Below are 7,347 nucleotides of genomic sequence, written 5' to 3'. Positions count from 1 at the left end.
TGCCTCGCTTGCCTTCTGGTGCCTGCCTTCCAAGGAGGTTCCTGCCTCGCCTGCCAGCCTTCTGGTGCCTGCCTTCCAAAGAGGTTCCTGCCTCGCCTGCCAGCCTTCGGGTGCTTGCCTTCCAAGGAGGTTTCTGCCTCGCCTGCCAGCCTCCTTGTTCATACTTTCCTGGGGGGTTCCTGCCTCGCCTCTCCTTGGATCCCTGGATGCTTCTGCCATGATACAGTTCCACCTGGCTTTGGTTCCTGGACTCTCTGACTACAATTTGCTTTACCCTTCTACTCTGCTGTTGTTTAAACTCAAGACTCGAGCTGGTTGGTCTTGGCTTGTGCTGTGGGCTTGGTTCGACCTTTTTCCTGTGGTCTTGCTCTGGACTAGGTCCTGGTGCCTCTTCTAACGAACCCTGTGATGTATTTGGAAACAGAACACATTTCTTGGCATTAGATCTTCATGCAATCAAGCAGCAAGTATCCTCGGGAACCTGAATTAGAAAGCCAGATTCATATCTATGCTTGTTATACTCCTCTGCTGGTGCAGTGCCTTTCGACAACATTAAATAGAGAACCCGGTATTTCCTTGGGGGAGTCGCTGCAAAAGAGAGATGAAATTCTTACTTTTCAATAGAAATTGCTGGGTGTCCTAAACAGCTGTTCCACTGACATCCTACGTGAGAATTCTGGATGATGGGACCAGGAAAACTCAGGACGATGGTTTGATGCAGTTCGTATTCATCAGTGGTATCAACAATACGTAAATTGAACAATGCAGTTTTGGAAGCAAAATTGCCACGAGTGATGGATTCCGTGCTTGCTTTGCTCCAGTCCTGAGGAGTGCCACCTGTGAAAGCTGGGGACTTGGCGATATACGAACAAGAAGGCCTATTCCTCAACCACAAAGATATCCAGCCGCACTGTCGTATTAATCCTTCAATTGCCTGGTTGTTCCTGACTCGCCTGCCAGCCTCCTGGTTCGCCTTGCCTCTCCATTCATCCCTTGATGCTGCTGCCTTGATATGTTTCTTCCTGGCTTTGATCCCTGGACTGTCTGACTACAGTTTGCATTATCCTTCTACATGGCTGGTCTTTGGACTCATGGCCCTAGCTAGTTGGTCTTCGCTTGGGTTGTGGGCCTGGTTCTACCTTGTTCCTATGGTCTTGCTCTGGAATGGATCCTGGTGCCCCTTCTACCGAACCCTGTGATGTACAGTGGTGCCGCGCTTAACAACGACGAATCCCCATAGCGATTTTTTGGGGCGATAGTTTTTGCAATCGCATTCCGATGTTTTAAATGGTAAAGCATCGCTTTGTGATGATCGGTAAGCTGTTTCGGGTAAAAAAAAATGGCCGTCCACTTTGTTTCGCACCCAATCCTTGCTTACGGTACAGTGAAAATGGCGGCCGTATTTAGGATTTTCGCATAACGGTGAGTTTTTTGCCCATAGGAACCCATTAAACGTGTTTCAATGCATTCCGATGGGCTTTTTTGTTCCGCATAGCGATGAATCCGTACAGTGACGAATTTTCTGGAACGGATTATCGTCGCTATGTGGGGCAACACTGTACTTGGAAACAGAACACGAAAAAGTTACATTTCTCGGCTCTAGACTATCATGCAATCAAGCAGAAAGTATCCTTGGGTACCTGAATTACACAGACTAGCTTCATATCTATACATGTTATACTCGTCTGCTGGTGCGGTACCTTTCTACAATATTGAATGAGGAACCCAATATTTCCTTGGCCGAGTTGCTGCCGGAGAGATGAAATTCTTCCTTTTCAATAGAAATTGCTGGGTGTCCTAAACAGCTGTTGCACCAACATCCTACATGAGAATTGTGGACGATCAAAACAGGAGAACTCAGGACAAGGGTTGTTCTGAAGTTTGTATTCATCAGTTCAGGTTTCTGTCTGTTTTTTCTGTCTGTTTAACTGCAAATCTACCAATTTGTCTCTCCATGTAGGTTACAAGACATGAAATGACCAAGGCAGCTGGAAATACAATAACATACGGTGTGATGGTATCAATAATATGTAAGTTGAACAATGCACTTTTGGAAGATTAATTGCCATGAGTGATGTATTCCATGCTTGCTTTGCTCCACTCCTCAGGACTGCCACCTGTAAAAGCTGGGGACTTGGATATATAAGAACAAGCCTTCCCTGCAGGCCTTTTCCTCAACCACAAAGATCTCCAGCCACACTGTGGGATTGATCCTTCCATTGCCTGGTTGTTTCTGACTCACCTGCCAGCCTCCTGGTTCCTGCCTTGCCTCTCCTTTCATTCCTGGATGCTCCTGCCTTGATATGGTTCCTCCTGGCTTTGATCCCTGGACTGTCTGACTACAGTTTGCGTTATCTATGCATGTTATACTCCTCTGCTGGTGCCGTGCCTTTCTACCACATTCAATGGAGAACCCAGTATTTCCTTGGGAGAGTTTCTGCCGGAGAGATGAAATTCTTACTTTTCAGAAGAAGTTTCTGGCGGTCCTAAACAGCTGTTGCACCAACATCCTACGTGAGAATTGTGGACGATGGGAACAGGAGAACTCAGGACGATGGTTGGTCTGCAGTTCGTATTCATCAGTTCAGCTTTCTGTCTGGTTTTTCTGTACGTTTAACTGTCCATCTACCTATTTCTCTCTCCATATAGGTTACATGTACAACATCTGATATGACCAAGGCAGCTGGATATACCACAACATACAGCGTAATGGTATCAACAAAATGTGAGTTGAACAATGCAGTTTCGGAAGCTAAATTGCCACAATCGATGGAGTCCATGCTTGCTTTGCTCCGCTTCTCAGGACTGCCACCTGTGAAAGCTGGGGACTTAGCTATGTAAGAACAAGCTTTCCCGGCAGTCCTTTTCCTCAACCACAAAGATCTCCTGCCGCACTGTGGTATTGATCCTTCCATTGCCTGGTTGTTCCTGACTCGCCTGCCAGCCTCCTGGTTCCTGCCTTGCCTCTCCTTGCATCCCTGGACGCTCCTGCCTTGATGTGTTTCCTCCTGGCTTTGGTCCCTGGACTGTCTGACTACGGTTTGCATTATCTATGCATGTTATACTCCTCTGCTGGTGCCGTGCCTTTCTACCACATTAAATGGAGAACCCAGTATTTCCTTGGGAGAGTTGCTCCTGGAGAGATGAAATTCTTACTTTTCAAAAGAAGTTTCTGGCGGTCCTAAACAGCTGTTGCACCAACATCCTACGTGAGAATTGTGGACGATGGGAACTCAGGACGATGGTTGGTCTGCAGTTCGTATTCATCAGTTCAGCTTTCTGTCTGGTTTTTCTGTATGTTCAACTGTCCATCTACCTTTTTATCTCTCCATATAGGTTACATGTACAACATCTGATATGACCAAGGCAGCTGGAAATACCATAACATACAGCATAATGGTATCAATAAAATGTGAGTTGAACAACGCAGTTTCGGAAGCTAAATTGCCACAATCGATGGAGTCCATGCTTGCTTTGCTCCGCTCCTCAGGAATGCCACCTGTGAAAGCTGGAGACTTGCCTATATAAGAACAAGCTTTCCCGGCAGTCCTTTTCCTCAACCACAAAGATCTCCTGCCGCACTGTGGTATTGATCCTTCGATTGCCTGGTTGTTCCTGACTCGCCTGCCAGCCTCCTGATTCCTGCCTTGCCTCTCCTTGCATCCCTGGATGCTGCTGCCTTGATATATTTCCTCCTGGCTTTGGTCCCTGGACTGTCTGACTACGGTTTGCATTATCTATGCATGTTATACTCCTCTCCTGGTGCCGTGCCTTTCTACCACATTAAATGGAGAACCCAGTATTTCCTAGGGGGGGTTGCTCCTGGAGAGATGAAATTCTTACTTTTCAAAAGAAGTTTCTGGCGCTCCTAAACAGCTGTTGCACCAACATCCTACGTGAGAATTGTGGACGATGGGAACAGGAGAACTCAGGACGATGGTTGGTCTGCAGTTCTTATTCATCAGTTCAGCTTTCTGTCTGGTTTTTCTGTATGTTTAACTGTCCATCTACCTATTTCTCTCTCCATATATGTTACATGTACAACATCTGATGCGACCAAGGCAGCTGGAAATACCATAACATACAGCGTAATGGTATCAACAAAATGTCAGTTGAACAATGCAATTTCAGAAGCTAAATTGCCACAATCGATGGAGTCCATGCTTGCTTTGCTCCGCTCCTCAGGAATGCCACCTGTGAAAGCTGGGGCCTTAGCTATATAAGAACAAACCTTCCCTGCCGGCCTTTTCCTCAACCACAAAGATCTCCAGCCACACTGTGGTATTGATCCTTCGATTGCCTGGTTGTTCCTGACTGGCCTGCCAGCCACCTGGTTCCTGCCTTGCCTCTCCTTTCATCCCTGGACGCTCCTGCCTTGATATGTTTCCTCCTGGCTTTGATCCCTGGACTGTCTGGCTACAATTTGCATTATCCTTCTACTCGGCTTCTCTTTGGACTCAAGACCCTACCTGGTTGGTCTTGGCTTGGACTGTGGGCCTGGTTCTACCTTGTTCCTGTGGCCTTGCTCTGGACTGGGTCCTGGTGCGTCTTCTACTGAACCCTATCAGGTATTTGGAAACAGAAAACAAAGAAGTTACATTTCTCAGCTCTAAGTAGCGAGTATTCTCAATAACCTGTCTGAATTACAGAGCTCACCTTCATACCTATGCAATATATAATCCTCTGCAGGTGTGGAGCCTTTCTACAATACTGAACGGAGAAGCCAATATTTCCTTTGGAGTCTTCCTGCCAGAGAGATGAAATTCTAACTCTCCCAATAGAAATTGCTGAGTGTCCTAAACAGCTGTTGCACCGACATCCTACGTGAGAATTGTGGATGATGGGAACAGGAGAATTCAGGACGATGGTTTGTCTGCAGTTCGTATTCATCAGTTCAGCTTTCTGTCTGTTTTTTCTGTCTCTTTAACTGTCCATCTCCCTATTTCTCTCACCATATAGGTTACATGTACAACACGTGATATGACCAAGGCAGCTTGAAATACCATAACATCTGATGCAATGGTGTCAACAATACGAAAGTTGAACAATGCACATTTGGAAGCTAAATTGCCACGAGCCATGGAGCCCATCCTTGGCTTGTTCACCATATACTAAGCTACGAGTATATGAGGGAAGAATATCATGAAAACAAGATAGGGAATAGAAGGATCAGCTTCTCCCCTAGTAGAAATTTTGTCATCCGGATTTTCCTAGTTATCTCAAACCAAGATTGGTAAGTACCAGGAGTGCAGGCCATATAATATAGAAGACATGGCCGATCAGTTTTATAATAAAATAATTGTAGGCTCTCAAGGCAATGGCAGCAAATATTTCCAGGGTTTTCTAGGTAAAGAATACACAGAATGGGTCTTTCTTTCTAATGAGGACCTCTTGGGACAGTGCAGCTTGCCCATACCTACACAGACTGCTTCTTTCCCTAAGAGGCACAGTGGGGAATCAAACCCACAACCTCAGAATCTCCAGCCAGGAGCCAAAACCCCTGAGCAGTTTAGCCAGCCCGTAGATGCAGTTCTGTTACAGTTCCCAGAATGGCCCAAGCAGAAGGACTACGGTTTTTTGAGAATGGCCACATTTCTTGCTGTCAAGAATTTGATTTGGAGAGATTGCTAAACTTCCTGATTGTGCTTTCTTTGCAGGTATCTTTTTGCTGACTGCTTTGGGGATCTTTCAACTCCACTTTAGCGAGTTACTGGAACCAGAGACAGACACTCTTTCTGAAAGTTGGTCCTTTTTGCTACGCTTTGTTAACTGTGATCTCAATTTTGCAACAGGTAAATGTGAGGGGCACTCTTCTTGGAAATCTCTGCTTCTATTTTCAATTTTCAGTCAGTGGAAGTTCTTCTTATTAGTAGCCAGAAGAGACCTCTATACACCCGAGAGAGGTATATGCTCTATGAATGGGGGACCTTCATTCTGTAGTCCAAAATATAATTAGTTAGGGATAAGCCATCTTGAACGAAAGGTCGTTTTCCCGTCTGGTCTGAATGACTCAGCATTTGGGAATGGTGCATGCAAAGGGTTATTCATGTGTCCAAAGTGTTCCTGATGCAATATTTCCTGAATTGCTGAATTTCCTGTGCATAAGTAGCATTTGCTGAGCTTTGTTTGATTTTCTCTACAACTTCTTTTCTCTCCTAGAAATATGGAGCTTCCTCACCTACAAATTCTCATGCTTGGGAAAAGGAGATGAAGGACATAAGGTCGTCCCAATGTAACCAGCTGACCCCGATGCACCCTCCCCGTTAGAAATAAACATCTTAAGAACATGGCCAAACAGCCCGGAAAACTTACAACAACCGTCGGATCCCGGCTGTGTAAAACATGTTCTGTATGTTCTCCTTGAAATTAACTGATTTTGCAAGCTTTATATTATTTTGCCATTTTTGCAACCATTGATCAATAGCAATATTATGCCCTATGTTTTATTCTTTAACGATCTCGATTTGCATTTGAATTTCTAACAAATAATTATACATTTTCTTATCTTTTAAGCCTAACAGGAGTTTATCAAATATTTTTTGTTCTGTGTAAAACCCCTCTATTTTGTCTTTTCTGTACCTGGATTCCCCCTATGCTCTGGGCCACCAGTCTATATATATGTTTTGTGTCTCTAACTCTTCTTTAGACATTAACTCACAGTCTTTTTTCAATAAATCTTGATATCTTAGAAGCTTCGCTTCCATCATAACATTAGGTTGTGTAAAGACCTCTATAGGTGATACCTTGACTGGTGTTTTTTGGTAAATTTTTGATTAATCTATTTCCAAATTCCTAATAGCGCTCTTCTTATCATATGGGAATTGAAATGTTTTGCTCTGTATCTTTTTTATACCACAGAAAAGCATGCCACCTGAGCTGCAAATCATATCCCTCCAAATTGAGTAGTCTATCCTTTTCCAAGGTTATCCGTTCCTTTATCCAGTCTAATACACAGCATCTGTAATATAAAACCCAATCTGGAAGAACAAAACCCGCTCTCTGTTTGGCATCTTGCATTCCTTTAATTTTGATTCTTCGTTTTTTACCTTGCCACACAAATCTCATAATTATCTTAGTAAGTTCTTGAAAAAGAACTGTTTTAATATTATGGGAATTGTCTGAAATAGAAATAAAATTTTAGGGAGAATATTCATTTTAATGGTTGCTATTCTTCCTATCAATAATAACTGTAATTTGTCCCATCTTTCAAGGTTGATCTGTATCTCTTTGATCAACTTCATATAATTATCTTTGAATAATGTGCTCGTTTTCTTTGTGATTTGGATCTCTAAGTATCTAACTCTCTTGTCTTCTTGGAAGTTCGTCTTTTCTATTAGCTTCTGTCGT

Source organism: Pogona vitticeps, chromosome 9 (assembly GCF_051106095.1).
Source record: "Pogona vitticeps strain Pit_001003342236 chromosome 9, PviZW2.1, whole genome shotgun sequence".
NCBI lineage: Eukaryota > Metazoa > Chordata > Lepidosauria > Squamata > Agamidae > Pogona > Pogona vitticeps.
This window is presented reverse-complemented; position numbering follows the sequence as displayed.